Source organism: Nerophis ophidion, linkage group LG28 (genome assembly GCF_033978795.1).
Source record: "Nerophis ophidion isolate RoL-2023_Sa linkage group LG28, RoL_Noph_v1.0, whole genome shotgun sequence".
In the NCBI taxonomy this organism is placed as follows: domain Eukaryota; kingdom Metazoa; phylum Chordata; class Actinopteri; order Syngnathiformes; family Syngnathidae; genus Nerophis; species Nerophis ophidion.
Window position 1 is genome coordinate 1,772,294 of NC_084638.1, and position 15,319 is coordinate 1,787,612.

A 15,319-nucleotide genomic window follows, 5' to 3' on the forward strand; every position below is an offset into this window, starting at 1 on the left:
ACAAATAGGTGAATGTAGTGCAATTTAATAATGAGTGTTATTTTCAGCAAGGTACTTGTGTTGTACTTTGATGTACTCCTACTTCCAAGTGACTTTGTCAAGTACTAGTAAAGGAAGAGATGATGCAGTACTTGAAGTCTTTACTTTTGTCCTGAGATGAAGATCAACTTCATGAAGACACCTTATCAATGTCAACGTGACCAAAGTGGGCGTGGCCACAAAGAAAGAAGGAAGGGGGCGGAGCCTCTTTCATTTTCTGATGTTAAGTTGGCCCTGTGATGAGGTGGCCACTTGTCCAGGGTGTATCCCGCCTTCCGCCCGATTGTAGCTGAGATAGGCACCAGCGCCCCCCGCGACCCCAAAGGGAATAAGCGGTAGGAAATGGATGGATGAATGAAGTTCCTGGTAAAAGCTGTTATACATTATATGCCTTGAGCTCTTACTTTGAAGGCCCTAAGAGCGGAAGTGGTGACACGATGAGTGCAGCGGAGATGTTTATATATGTCGCCTATACTGTATAAAAGTACAAAATAACAAACACCGAGGGAGGCTCCAGTTTTACACGAGGACCACTTTATTTACTTTCTTTCAAAAACCTCCGCTCCACTCAACCTCTCACCACTTCCGCTCTCAGTGACTTCAAAATAAGAGCGCGAGGCAAATACTGTATTACAGCTTATAACAGGAACTTAACATCACAAAGAGGCAAGTCCATAAAATAGGTTGCATTATTTTGTGGTTTTATACAGTATAGGCGACATATATAAACCATCGGTTACATTTTTTTGTTGTTGTTTTGTGTGTTGTGAGGCTCTGTATTTTTGGGGGGACAGGTTAATATGTTTTTGTTTTAACTGCCTGTGTTGTTTTTGCACTAATCCTGTTATTTGTGTTGAAACGAGGACATTTCTTTTTGTAGGAGGGGAGGTATGTAACCTATTTTTATGGCCTTGCCTCTTTGTGATGTTAAGTTCCTGTTAGAAGCTCTTCTACAGTATATGCCTTGGAGTCTTATTTTGAAGGCCCGAGGAGCGGAAGTGGTGACAGGTTGAGTGGAGCGGAAGTTTTTGAAAGAAAGTAAATAAAGTGGTCCTAAATAAAGTGTAAAACTGCAGCCTCCCATTTTGTACTTTTATACAGTATAGGCGACATATATAAACTCTCGCTTACAATAACAAAGACGCAGGCTCTAGTTTTACACGAGGACCACTTTATTTCAAACTTGTTTTTTAAATGTTTATTTACAAATTTCAACAACAACAAACAGATGAGAAACAATAATCAAAATAGTTCAAAAACAGTATAAAACATTACAAAAAATTACAAAAACAGTCCAAACAGCGCCAGGAGGTTGTAAATTCAAAGTAACAAAAATAGAATACAAAAATATATATATATATATAATAACCAAGTGCAAATTAATTAAGCCATAGGCTCATTCAGATTCATTAAATAACTTAAATTTGGAACACAGTGTCATCGTTTTCAACTTTATTTCAAACCCTTTTTTTTTTATGTTTATTTATAAATTTCCACAATTACAAACAGTAAGTCCAACAACAATATAAAACATTACAAAACATTATAAAAACAGTCCAAACAGCGCCAGGGCGTTGTAAATTCAAAATAACAAAAATAGAATACAAAGAAATGAATACATAATAAACAAAGTACAAAGCCATAGGCTCATTCAGATTCATTAAATAACTTAAATTTGGAACACAGCATCATCGTTTTTAACTTTATTTCAAACCTGTCTCTGCCTGCGTCACACAAGTGACGTCACTGTTGGAGAGCCATATAGCACACCGTGATTGGTGGATTCCTTCAGCTCCGCCCACAACGCTGTCAAGCACCATTCATATCAAACTCTCACTAACATTCAACTTTCATATTAGCGTGGGAGCCGCAAAATAAGATCTCACGTGTCTGAGACCCTGGTCTAATATATATATAGATGTGTCAGAAGGGCTACTGACACTTTGATCATGTTTGCTTTTCCTGTCTTTGAAATCACTTCCTGTCCTGCTGCTCTTATTTTCTCACTGTTTCCTGTTTGCTCTCTGTCTTTTGTGGCACCTTTACTCTCTGCTCCGTGTCTGCACACCTGTTCCTCGTTTAATTAGTTGTATTTAGTTCCACCTGAGTCCCTCCTTCACTGCTTCATCATTATTCTTTTTTGACGGATGTGGATCGGACGGGTTTTATTCGCAGTGAGTAATACTTTGCTCTTTTACACTGGCGTTCTATTGTTTGTCTTCATGCTTCTACCGTGTGCTTTATTGCTGATTTAAAGTTGTGTTTGTGTTGCTGTGACAGTTTGCTCTTTTACACTGGCGTTCTATTGTTTGTCTTGATGCTTCTACTGTGTGCTTTATTGCTGCTTGAAAATTGTTTGATTTGCACTGCACGTGCACATATGTTAGGAACACAACATGTAGAAACACACATTTAGTGACAAACATGCACATGTTAGGAACACAACATGTAGAAACACACATTTAGTGACAAACATGCACATATGTTAGGAACACAACATGTAGAAACACACATTTAGTGACAAACATGCACATGTGTTAGGAACACAACATGTAGAAACACACATTTAGTGACAAACATGCACATGTGTTAGGAACACAACATGTAGAAACACACATTTAGTGACAAACATGCACATGTGTTAGGAACACAACATGTAGAAACTCACATTTAGTGACAAACATGCACATGTGTTAGGAACACAACATGTAGAAACACACATTTAGTGACAAACATGCACATGTTAGGAACACAACATGTAGAAACACACATTTATTAGTCAGTGACAAACATGCACATGTTAGGAACACAACATGTAGAAACACACATTTAGTGACAAACATGCACATGTTAGGAACACAACATGTAGAAACACACATTTAGTGACAAACATGCACATGTGTTAGGAACACAACATGTAGAAACACACATTTAGTGACAAACATGCACATGTGTTAGGAACACAACATGTAGAAACACACATTTAGTGACAAACATGCACATGTGTTAGGAACACAACATGTAGAAACACACATTTAGTGACAAACATGCACACGTGTTAGGAACACATGTAGAAACACACATTTAGTGACAAACATGCACATGTGTTAGGAACACAACATGTAGAAACACACATTTAGTGACAAACATGCACATGTGTTAGGAACACAACATGTAGAAACACACATTTAGTGACAAACATGCACATGTGTTAGGAACACAACATGTAGAAACACACATTTAGTGACAAACATGCACATGTTAGGAACACAACATGTAGAAACACACATTTAGTGACAAACATGCACATGTGTTAGGAACACAACATGTAGAAACACACATTTAGTGACAAACATGCACATGTGTTAGGAACACAACATGTAGAAACACACATTTAGTGACAAACATGCACATGTGTTAGGAACACAACATGTAGAAACACACATTTAGTGACAAACATGCACATGTGTTAGGAACACAACATGTAGAAACACACATTTAGTGACAAACATGCACATGTGTTAGGAACACAACATGTAGAAACACACATTTAGTGACAAACATGCACATGTGTTAGGAACACAACATGTAGAAACACACATTTAGTGACAAACATGCACATGTGTTAGGAACACAACATGTAGAAACACACATTTAGTGACAAACATGCACATGTGTTAGGAACACAACATGTAGAAACACACATTTAGTGACAAACATGCACATGTTAGGAACACAACATGTAGAAACACACATTTAGTGACAAACATGCACATGTTAGGAACACAACATGTAGAAACACACATTTAGTGACAAACATGCACATGTGTTAGGAACACAACATGTAGAAACACACATTTAGTGACAAACATGCACATGTTAGGAACACAACATGTAGAAACACACATTTAGTGACAAACATGCACATGTGTTAGGAACACAACATGTAGAAACACACATTTAGTGACAAACATGCACATGTGTTAGGAACACAACATGTAGAAACACACATTTAGTGACAAACATGCACATGTGTTAGGAACACAACATGTAGAAACACACATTTAGTGACAAACATGCACATGTGTTAGGAACACAACATGTAGAAACACACATTTAGTGACAAACATGCACATGTGTTAGGAACACAACATGTAGAAACACACATTTAGTGACAAACATGCACATGTTAGGAACACAACATGTAGAAACACACATTTAGTGACAAACATGCACATGTGTTAGGAACACAACATGTAGAAACACACATTTAGTGACAAACATGCACATGTGTTAGGAACACAACATGTAGAAACACACATTTAGTGACAAACATGCACATGTGTTAGGAACACAACATGTAGAAACACACATTTAGTGACAAACATGCACATGTTAGGAACACAACATGTAGAAACACACATTTAGTGACAAACATGCACATGTGTTAGGAACACAACATGTAGAAACACACATTTAGTGACAAACATGCACATGTGTTAGGAACACAACATGTAGAAACAAGACACATTTAGTGACAAACATGCACGTTAGGAACACAACATGTAGAAACACACATTTAGTGACAAACATGCACATGTTAGGAACACAACATGTAGAAACAAGACACATTTAGTTGCTGACAAGCTGTCAGTCACCATGGCTCTCAACTGCTGGCTAAGAGAGTCAAGGTGTGGCTGAGTGTTTGCTACAGGTGAACACACCTGCCCTCACTGATTAGTGTTTGCTACAGGTGAACACACCTGCCCTCACTGATTAGTGTTTGCTACAGGTGAACACACCTGCCCTCACTGATTAGTGTTTGCTACAGGTGAACACACCTGCCCTCACTGATTGTTTGCTACAGGTGAACACACCTGCCCTCACTGATTAGTGTTTGCTACAGGTGAACACACCTGCCCTCGCTGATTAGTGTTTGCTACAGGTGAACACACCTGCCCTCACTGATTTGGTCCAACTATGGTTGTCAAAAGCTGGGTGTTTAGAAGGACATTTCAAAGTTGGGATCTCCAAGCTCAAAAGTCCGCTGTGAATACTTTTACACTTGTGATGCTTTGTTTAAGGTGTATTTACATAAAGTTGTCAGCTCTCCATGCATCACCAAACATCTGCAGAGATGTTGGTGCTGGCTTTCTTCTTCTTGTTGTTGTTGTTCACCTTTGACATTTTGGGGTTTAAATAAATGTTAAAGTGTTAAACTGCATGTTTTGCCGTCCTTGGTTTGAAAGTCCAGTTTACAATGCTTACATGACCTTCACCCAAGGCGGGGTGTGATAGTTGCTGCTTTTTGGTGTGTGTGTGTGTGTGTGGGCTTTATAGATTTCGATATTTATTAGTAGGGGTGTGGAAAAAAAATCAATTCGAATTAAAATCACGATTCTCATATTGTGCGATTTAGAATAAATTCTAATTTTTAGAAAAATCGACTAAAAAAAGAAAAATATATATTTTAAATTAATCAATCTAACAAACCACTGCACAGCAACACCATAACAATGCAATCTAATTCCAAAGCTGAGCCAGCAACACTCAGAACTGCAATAAACAGAACAATTGAGAGGAGACACAAACACCACACAGAACAAACCAAAAGTAGTGAAACAAAAATGATTAACAGTATCAATATTATGATTTCAGCATAGTGATTAAAAATCCCTCATTGACATTATCATTAGACATTTATAAAAATAATAAAAAAGAACAATAGTGTCACAGTGGCTTACACTTGCATGGCATCTCATAAGCTGGACAACACAATCCAATGTTTGCACAAAGATTAAATAAGTCATATTTTTGGTACGTTAAACAGTTCAAACAAATTTACATTATTGCAATCAGTTGATAAAACATTGTCCTTTACAATTATAAAAGCTTTTTTTTTTTTTTATTTATTTTTTTTTTTTTTTGAATCTACTACTCTGCTAGCATGTCAGCAGACTGGGGTAGATCCTGCTGAAATCTATGTATTGAATGAATACACAATCCTTCTGAATTGGAAAAATATTGTTGTGAATTCAGAATCGCGTTGAATAGAAAAATTTGAATTATAATCGAATTGCGACCCTAAATCGATATTGAATCGTGGGACACCCAAAGTCAATGTTCTTTTGGTTTATTTTGTGGACTGCGTGGTTGGTAGAGTGACCGTGCCAGCAACCTGTGGATACCTCCAATCCACTTTATTTACCGTATATAGCACATTTAAACAAAATGTTTCCAAAGTGCGGCACAACAATATTACAAACAACATTCGAATACTATCTTAAGCTCCACCAATGACTAAATAAAAATGAATAATAATAAATATATACATAGAATAGAATGTACTTTATTGATCCTTGGGGGAAATTCAACACCACAGTTCGCTCACAATGATATATATATATAATATATATATATAATATATATATATATATATATATATATATATATATATATATATATATATATATATATATATATATATATATATATATATATATATATATATATATAATTATCATCATAGTTTGTGAGCGAACTGTGGTGTTGAATATCCCCCAAGGATCAATAAAGTACATTCTATTCTATGTATATATTTTCCCACTAAAGGAATAAATGTTTTGCTATGTCCTCATTTTCAATACAATGCAACTGTAAAAAATGTTCATAACATCGGAGGCTAGCAATTTGTGTTTTGTGCTAGTGTGCTTACAATTATGCTTCATAAAACTTTCTGAATTGTAAACTTAAAGGATTATATTTTTTGACCACACAACTCACGTAGTGTTAAAAGCCAAAGAATAAAAATGGGTCTTAAGACGAGACTTAAAACACTCCACATCGGGAGCAGTTTGAGTATGGAGGGCCACAGTGTTCCACAGCTTAGGGCCGACCACAGAGAAGGTCCTGTCTCCCCTAGTTTTAATTCCTGGTTCAATTCCCACCTTCTATTGACCTCGTCTTGTACGTTGTGTCCTTGAGCAAGACGCTTCACTCTTGTTCCTGACGGTCGTCGACAAGGCTAATGTTGGTTTGGCGTTGGTAGTCTGAGGCCAATGTTCAAGTACCAATAATTGTCACACACTAGGTGTGGCAAAATTATCTGCATTTGACTCCTCACCCTGGATCACTTCCTGGGAGGTGAGGGGAGCAGTGAGCAGCAGTGGTGGCTGAGCTCGGGAATAAATTTGGGTGATTAAACCCCCAATTACAAGCCTTGATTCTGAGTGCCAAGCAGGGAGGTAATGGCTCCTATTTTTATAGTCTTTGGTATGACTCAGGCGGGGTTTGAACTCAAAACCTACCCATCTCAGGGCGGACTAATTGGTTTGGCGTTGGTCGTGTGCGACGCCAATGTTTATGTATGTTGCGTTTTATGCTCTTTTACAGGCCTGACATGTATGTATTGTTTCTGCTCGTATACAGGCCCGGCATGTATGTATTATTCATGTTCATTTACATGCCCGGCATGTATGTATTGTTTATGGTCATTTACAGGCCCCGGCATGAATGAATGTGTGTATTTATGCTCATTTACATGCTTGACATGTATTGTTGATGCTCATTGACAGGCTTGACATGTTTGTATGTCATGTCAAGCATGTCAATAAGCATTAACAACACATACATGCATGTGGAGTCTGTCAATGAGCATTAACAATACATACATTCATACGTGTGGAGCTTGTCAATGAGCATTTATAATACATGTGTGGTGCATGTCAATGAGCATTTATAATACATATGTTTGGAGCATGTCAATGAGCATTTATAATACATACGTGTGGAGCATGTCAATGAGCATTTATAATATGTGTGGAGCATGTCAATGAGCATTTATAATACATACGTGTGGAGCATGTCAATGAGCATTTATAATACATACGTGTGGAGCATGTCAATGAGCATTTATAATACATACGTGTGGAGCATGTCAATGAGCATTTATAATACATACGTGTGGAGCATGTCAATGAGCATTTATAATACATATGTGTGGAGCATGTCAATGAGCATTTATAATACATACGTGTGGAGCATGTCAATGAGCATTTATAATACATACGTGTGGAGCATGTCAATGAGCATTTATAATACATACGTGTGGTGCATGTCGAGCATTAACAATACATACGTGTGGAGCATGTCAATGAGCATTTATAATATGTGTGGAGCATGTCAATGAGCATTTATAATACATATGTGTGGAGCATGTCAATGAGCATTTATAATACATACGTGTGGAGCATGTCAATGAGCATTTATAATACATACGTGTGGTGCATGTCGAGCATTAACAATACATACGTGTGGAGCATGTCAATGAGCATTTATAATACATACGTGTGGTGCATGTCAATGAGCATTAACAATACATACGTGTGGAGCATGTCAATGAGCATTAACAATACATAGGCTCCATATGTATATGTTTTGGAGTGTTTATTTTTGTCCTGAGATAAAGATACATTTCATGAAGGCATCTTGTGAATGTCAACATAGATAGATAGTACTTTATTGATTCCTTCGGGAAAATTAAAATTCCAGCAGCAGTTTACAGAGTTGAGATCAATTTAAATAAAAGTAAATAATGGGGGTTTAAATGGAAACACAATAGAGAATTACAATAAGAATAAAAAATAAAAAGCAACAAGGGGAAAAAAAATAAAATATATATATATATATATATATATATATATATATAAACAGTAAAATAAGAATATAACAAGACAAAGTAGGCAGTAGTGACCATGTTATGAAAACGTAATGCACATGACCAAAGTAGGGTTAGAGAAAGAAAGAAGGGTGGGCGTAGCATTTTCATTTTGTGATGTTAAGTTGGTCCTGTGATGAGGTGGTGACTTGTCCAGGGTGTACACCGCCTTCCGGCCTGATTGTAGCTGAGATAGGTATCCGTGACCCCAAAGGAAATAAGTGGTAGGAAATGGATGGATGAATGAAGGTGGGGCTGAGTGTTTGCTACAGGTGAACACACCTGCCCTCACTGATTTGGCCCTACTATGGTTGTCAAAAGCTGGGTGTTGGGACATTTCAAAGTTGGGATCTCCAAGCTGAAAAGTACGCTGTGAATATTTTTGCACTTGTGATGCTTTATGTAAGATGTATTTACAAAAGGTTCTTAGCTCTCCATGCATCACCAAACACATCTGCAGAGATGTTGGTGCTGGCTTTCTTGTTGTTGTTGTTCACCTTTTGACACTTTGGGGTTTAAATAAATGTTGTGCCATCCTTGGTTTGAAAGTCTGGTTTACAATAGTTACATTACCTTCACCTGAGGCGGGGGGGGGGGGGGGTGATAGTTGCTGCCTTTGTGTGTGTGTGTGTGTGTGTGTGTGTGTGTGTGTGTGTGTGTGGCCGGCCAATGTTAGATGTATTGTGTATCTGGGGAAATAAGAGGTTGGCATCACTAACATAGCCCTGTGTTGGTTTACGTCCTCCATCAACAACGGAACCTTCTCTGTGAACAGAGCCAAACATTCCTCCCGCTGTGCCAACCTCACCTGTGGGGTCCCTAGGGCTCAATACTGGGTTCCATCCTGTTCTCCATCTACATGCTCTTCCTCAGCCAAGTCATTCATCGCCTTAAAATTTCCTTTCATTTCTACACTGATGATACTAAATCTATCTTCCACTCAAGACAGACGATCCCTCTGGACTGGACCATTTGAAGGACTGCTTGCAGGACATAAAAGAGTGGATGTCAAAATTTCCTGCAGCTCAATGACAGAGTGAAATTCTTCTGTTCGGGAACTCCAACCCCCCAACTGTGCACAATAGCCAAGATCAAGTATGTCCTCTCCCCCAGTGACTTAGAGGGTCGTGTTCATGCTCATCTTCTGCAGACTGGACTAATGGAATGCCCTCTATGCTGGGGTCACTGACAAGACCATATATAGCATGCAGTTGGTACAAAATGCTGGTGACAGGCACAAAAAGGAGGGAACACATTTCTCCCATCCTCTCCTCCCTTCACTGGCTCCTGGTGTAGCACAGAGTGAAATTTAAGATCCTTACGTATGTCTTCAAAGCGCTCCGTGGTCTTACCCCAGCTTACATCAAACATCTCCTGGACCAACCTATCAGCTCCAGGCTTGGTCGTTGCCTCAGATCTGACAACCAGATGACCTTGAAGGTCCCACAGTCAAACCTGGTGACAAAGAGAGACTGTGCATTTTCAATGATGGTACCTGGCCTATGGAATAAGCTCCCCCTGAAAGTCAAGTCCGCCACCACTCTGGACACTTTTAGAGCACAGCTTAAAACTCACCTCTTTGCCGCAAATGACTTGATTTGTGTTCATGTGTCTTAAATGTTTGTTCTAAATTCCTTTTGTGTCCCTGTTTTTTTTTTTTGTTTCTCCACTCAGGCTGCACCCCAGGCTGATGTAATGGTTCCTTGTGTGGGTGCAATAATTGAAAATAACTAAACTTTTTTTTGTTTCTTCAAGGTCAATTTTGTGGAGTCTGGTCTACAATACAAAGTCTATGTATATTTTCTTTTTTTTTTATCTTCAAGGTCAATTTTGGGGGTCTAGTCATCTACAATACAACGTCAAAATGTATTTCATTTGTCATGGTTTTTGTTATCTACAAGGTCAATTTTAAGGAGTCTGTTCATCTACAGTGCAAGGTCTATTTGTATTTTATTTGTCATGGTTTTTAACTACAAGGTCAGTATGTATTCAACTTGTGTCCTCATGGTTTTTGTTAACTACAAGGTCAATTTTGGGGGGGAAGGGGAGTCTGACGAATAAAATACATATTGACCTTGTATTGTAGATGACCAGACTCCCCTTCCCCCCCACAAATTGACCTTGTAGTTAACAAAAACCATGAGGACACAAATAAAATACACATTTACCTTGTATTGTAGATGACCAAAGTTTGTTAACTACAAGGTCAATTTGTGGGGTTTTTTTTTTTTGTCATTGTTTTTGTTTCCTCATGGTTTTTGATATCTACAATACAAGGTAAATGTTTTTTTTTTTCTGTTTTTTATCTTCAAGGTCAATTTTGTGGGGTCTAGTCATCTATAATACAGGGTCAGTATGTATTTGTGTCATGGTTTTTAACTACAAGGTCAGTATGTATTTAACCTGTGTCACTGTTTTTGTTTCCTCATGGTTTGTGATATCTACAATACAAGGTCAATATGTATTTCATTTGTCAAGGTTTTTGTTATCTACAAGGTAAATTTTAAGGAGTGTGGGCATCAAAAATACAAGGTAAATTTGTATTTTAACTACAAGGTCAGTCTGTATATTGTGTCATTGTTTTTGTTTCCTCATGTTTTTTTATATCTACAATACAAGGTCAATGTATATTTTATTTGTGTCATGGTTTCTATTAACAACAAGGTTTATTTTGGGGGGTGTCTCATCTCTAATACAAGGTCAATATGTCTTTTTTTTTGTCATGGTTTTTAACTACAAAGTCAATATTTAATTTGCCATGTTTTTTGTTATCTACAAGGTCAATTTTAAAGAATCTGGTCATCTACAATACAAGGTAAATTTGTATTTTATTTGTCATGGTTTTTGTTACAAGGTTGGTATGTATTTTGGGCTTTTTTGGTTTTGTTTCCTCGTGGTTTTTGATATCTACAATCCAAGGTTAATATCTATTAGGTCAAGTTTAAGATGTCAGGTCATCTATAATACAAGGTAAATTTTGTATTTAATTAGTGTCCATGGATTTTGTTGTCTACAAGGTCAATTTTAAAGAGTCTTGTCTTCTACAATACAAGGTAAATTTGTATTTTATTTGTCCTCATGGTTTTTGTTACTACAAGGTCTGTATGTATTTTGGGCCTTTTTTTGTTTCTTCATGGTTTTTGATATCTACAATACAAGGTTAATATGTATTTCATTTGTCATGGTTTTTGTTATCAGGTCAATTTTAAGAAGTCTGGTAATCTACAATACAAGGTAAATATTTTATTTGTCATGGTTTTTGTTAACTACAAGGTCAATTTGCGGGGTTTTGGTCATATACAATAAAAGGTCAGTATGTATTTAGTTTGTGTTTTTTGTTTCCTCATGTTTTTGATATCTACAATTCGTCTATTTTGTGTCATCATGGTTTCTATTAACTACAAGGTCAATTTTGGGTTCTGGTCATTTTCAATCCAAGTTCGATTTGTATTTAATTTGTGTCCTTTTCGTCCTCAAGGTCATTTTTGCGGGTCTGGTCATCTACAATACAAGGTCAATATGTATTTCATTTGTCATGGTTTCTATTAATTACATGTTTGGGGGGCTCTGGTCATGTACAATGCAAGGTAAATTTGTATTTAATTAGTGTCCATGGATTTAGTTGTTTACAAGGTCAATTTTAAGGAGTCTTGTCTTCTACAATACAAGTTAAATTTGTAAATTATTTGTCATGGTTTTTGTTATTACAAGGTCTGTATGTATTTGGGCCTTTTTTTTTTTTTCCTCATGGTTTTTGATATCTACAATACAAGGTTAATATGTATTTCATTTGTCATGGTTTTTCTTATCTACAAGGTCAATTTGAAGGAGTCTGTTCATCTACAATACAAGGTAAATTTGTATTTTATTTGTGTCATGGTTTTTAACTACAAGGTCAGTATGTATTTAACTTGTGTCACTGTTTTTGTTTCCTCATGGTTTTTGATATCTACAATCCAAGGTTAATATGTATTTCATTTGTCATGGTTTTTATTAACAAGGTCAATTTTGGGGGGTGGGGGATCATCTATAATACAAGGTCAATATGTATTTTTTTTGTCATGGTTTTTAACTACAAAGTCAATATGTAATTTGTCATGTTTTTTGTTATCTACAAGGTCAATTTTAAAGAATCTGGTCACCTACAATACAAGGTAAATTTATTTTATTTGTGTCATGGTTTTTAACTACATGGTCAGTATGTATTTAACCTGTGTCACTGTTTCCTCATGGTTTGTGATATCTACAATACAAGGTCAATATGTATTTAATTTGTCATGATTTTTGTTATCTACAAGGTAAATTTTAAGGAGTGTGGGCATCAAAAATACAAGGTAAATTTGTATTTAAACTACACGGTCAGTACGTATATTGTCATTGTTTTTGTTTCCTCATGGTTTTTGATATCCTCTAATACAAGGTCAATGTATATTTTATTTGTGTCATGGTTTCTATTAACAACAAGGTCAATTTTGGGGGGTGTCTGATCATCTATAATACAAGGTCAATATGTATTTTTTTGTCATGGTTTTTAACTACAAAGTCAATATGTAATTTGTCATGTTTTTTGTTATCTACAAGGTCAATTTTAAAGAGTCTGGTAATCTACAATACAAGGTAAATTTGTATTTTATTTGTCATGGTTTTTGTTACTACAAGGTTGGTATGTATTTCGGGACTTTTTTTTTTTTTAGGGTTAGGGTTTGGCCTTTGTTTTAATGTTTTTGATATCTACAATAAGTTTATGTATTTTGTCGTCATCGTTTCTATTAACTACAAGGTCAATTTTGGGGTTCTGGTCATCTACAATCCAAGTTCGATTTGTATTTAATTTGTGTCCATTTTATCTTCAAGGTCACTTTTGCACGTATGGTCATCTACAATACAAGGTCACTATGTATTTCATTTGTCATGGTTTCTATTAATTACAAGGTCAATTTTGGGGGGCTCTGGTTATCTACAATACAAAGTAAATATGTATTTTTTGCCATTGTATTTATCTACAAGGTCAATTTTGGGGGTCTGGTTATCTAATACAAGGTCAATATGAATTTTATTTGTGTCTCGTGGTTTTTGTTATCTACAAGGTCAATTTTGGGGGTCTGGTCATCTACAATACAAGGTCAATATGTATTTCCTTTGTCATGGTTTTTGTTATCTACAAGGTCAATTTTAAGGAGTCTGGTCTTCTACAATACAAGGTCAGTATGTATTTAATTTGTGTCCTCATGGTTTTTGTTTTCTACAAGGTCAATTTTAGGGGTCTTGTCATTGACAATACATGGTAAATATGTATTTTAATTTGTGTCATCATGGTTTTTGATATCCACAAGGTCAATTTTGGAGTCTGGTTATCTACAATACAAACTCAATATGTATATAATTTGTGTCCTCATGGTGTTTTGTTTCCTCAGTTTTTGATATCTACAAGGTCAAAATTGGTTTATTCCACTATGCAATGCAACACTCTTACCTAATGTTATCCATTTATTCATTCATGTGACTAATGTCTCATTCTTACACCCTGCAGCGCTACAACAGTACACAAGTCTTACACAATGTGTTATGGAATATGCTCCTGCTTCTCCTCCTGCTGTGCGGACTGAGTGCATGGCGGAGCACATCAACAGGTGTTCTCTCTCCGCTGCGGGTGTGCCTCTGCAATCAACACACCTGCCCGTGATGAGCAACCAGCCTTCATAATCCAGCGCGTCTTGAGATCCGGTGCCAGAACGTAGTTTCTCCTACCAGTACAGTAAGCCAACACATCTCCAGCCTTCCTGCTCCCTTTGTTCCCTTCCTGTTGCGTTTACGGTCTTTTGTGTTGTGTCGTCCTCCAGCTTCCTCTTCGTCTACCTGGACCCCCTTTGGATTCCTTCTTGCCTTCCTGGACCAAGATCTCGCTCCTGCCCTCTGACGTCCAAGCCTTTTTCTCCTTTTGGACTTCCACCTCTATCTCAACACGCACACTCAACACCCTCTGGTGACCACGCTCAGATAATACTTACACATAGTCACACTCCATCTCTTTAAGGTAATCACACACTGCACTCACATACTGAGTTGTCAATAAACACGCTGGCAGCTAACGTCGTCTCTCTGCAGTCTTCTTTTCCCGCTGTTCTGTCACACAATCTTACTTATTTTGTCATTCATTTGTTCATCCACGTTATCATTCTTACGCCATGCACCGCAACAACACTATAGTATAGGTGTAATATGATCAAACTTTCTTGTTAAAAGTATAGCAGCTGCATTTTGTACCAACTAATATTTTAATGCTAGACAAAAGGAGGCCTGAAAAAAATAGATAACAGTAATGTAGAGAGATGTAAATAACGCATGAATAATGATCTCAGCGTCTCTAGTGGACAAAATAGGGACATATTTCAGCGAGATTACAGAGATGAAAGAAGGCTGTTTTACACTCCTAATGTGACTGAAAAGAAAGTTGTGTTGGTTACACTCTTAATTTGTGACTCAAACGAGAGAGTTGGGTTGAAGATAATATCCAGATTCTTTATCGAGTAGCTTTGTGTAATTGTTTGGTTGTCAAAATGTTAC

The 15,319-nt window shown here is 36.9% G+C and overlaps 1 long non-coding RNA gene across 2 annotated transcripts; it reads left to right on the forward strand.

Annotated features, from left to right (window-relative positions):
- Positions 1-2,053: 2,053 nt before the first annotated feature.
- On the forward strand, positions 2,054-10,386 carry LOC133545198 (uncharacterized). Of its 2 annotated transcripts, none has more exons than XR_009804753.1 (2): positions 2,054-2,213; positions 9,531-10,386. It is a non-coding gene; the product is annotated as an uncharacterized LOC133545198 (long non-coding RNA). The 2 variants fall into 2 exon arrangements; XR_009804752.1 differs by having other exon boundaries at positions 9,701-10,386.
- Positions 10,387-15,319: the final 4,933 nt, after the last annotated feature.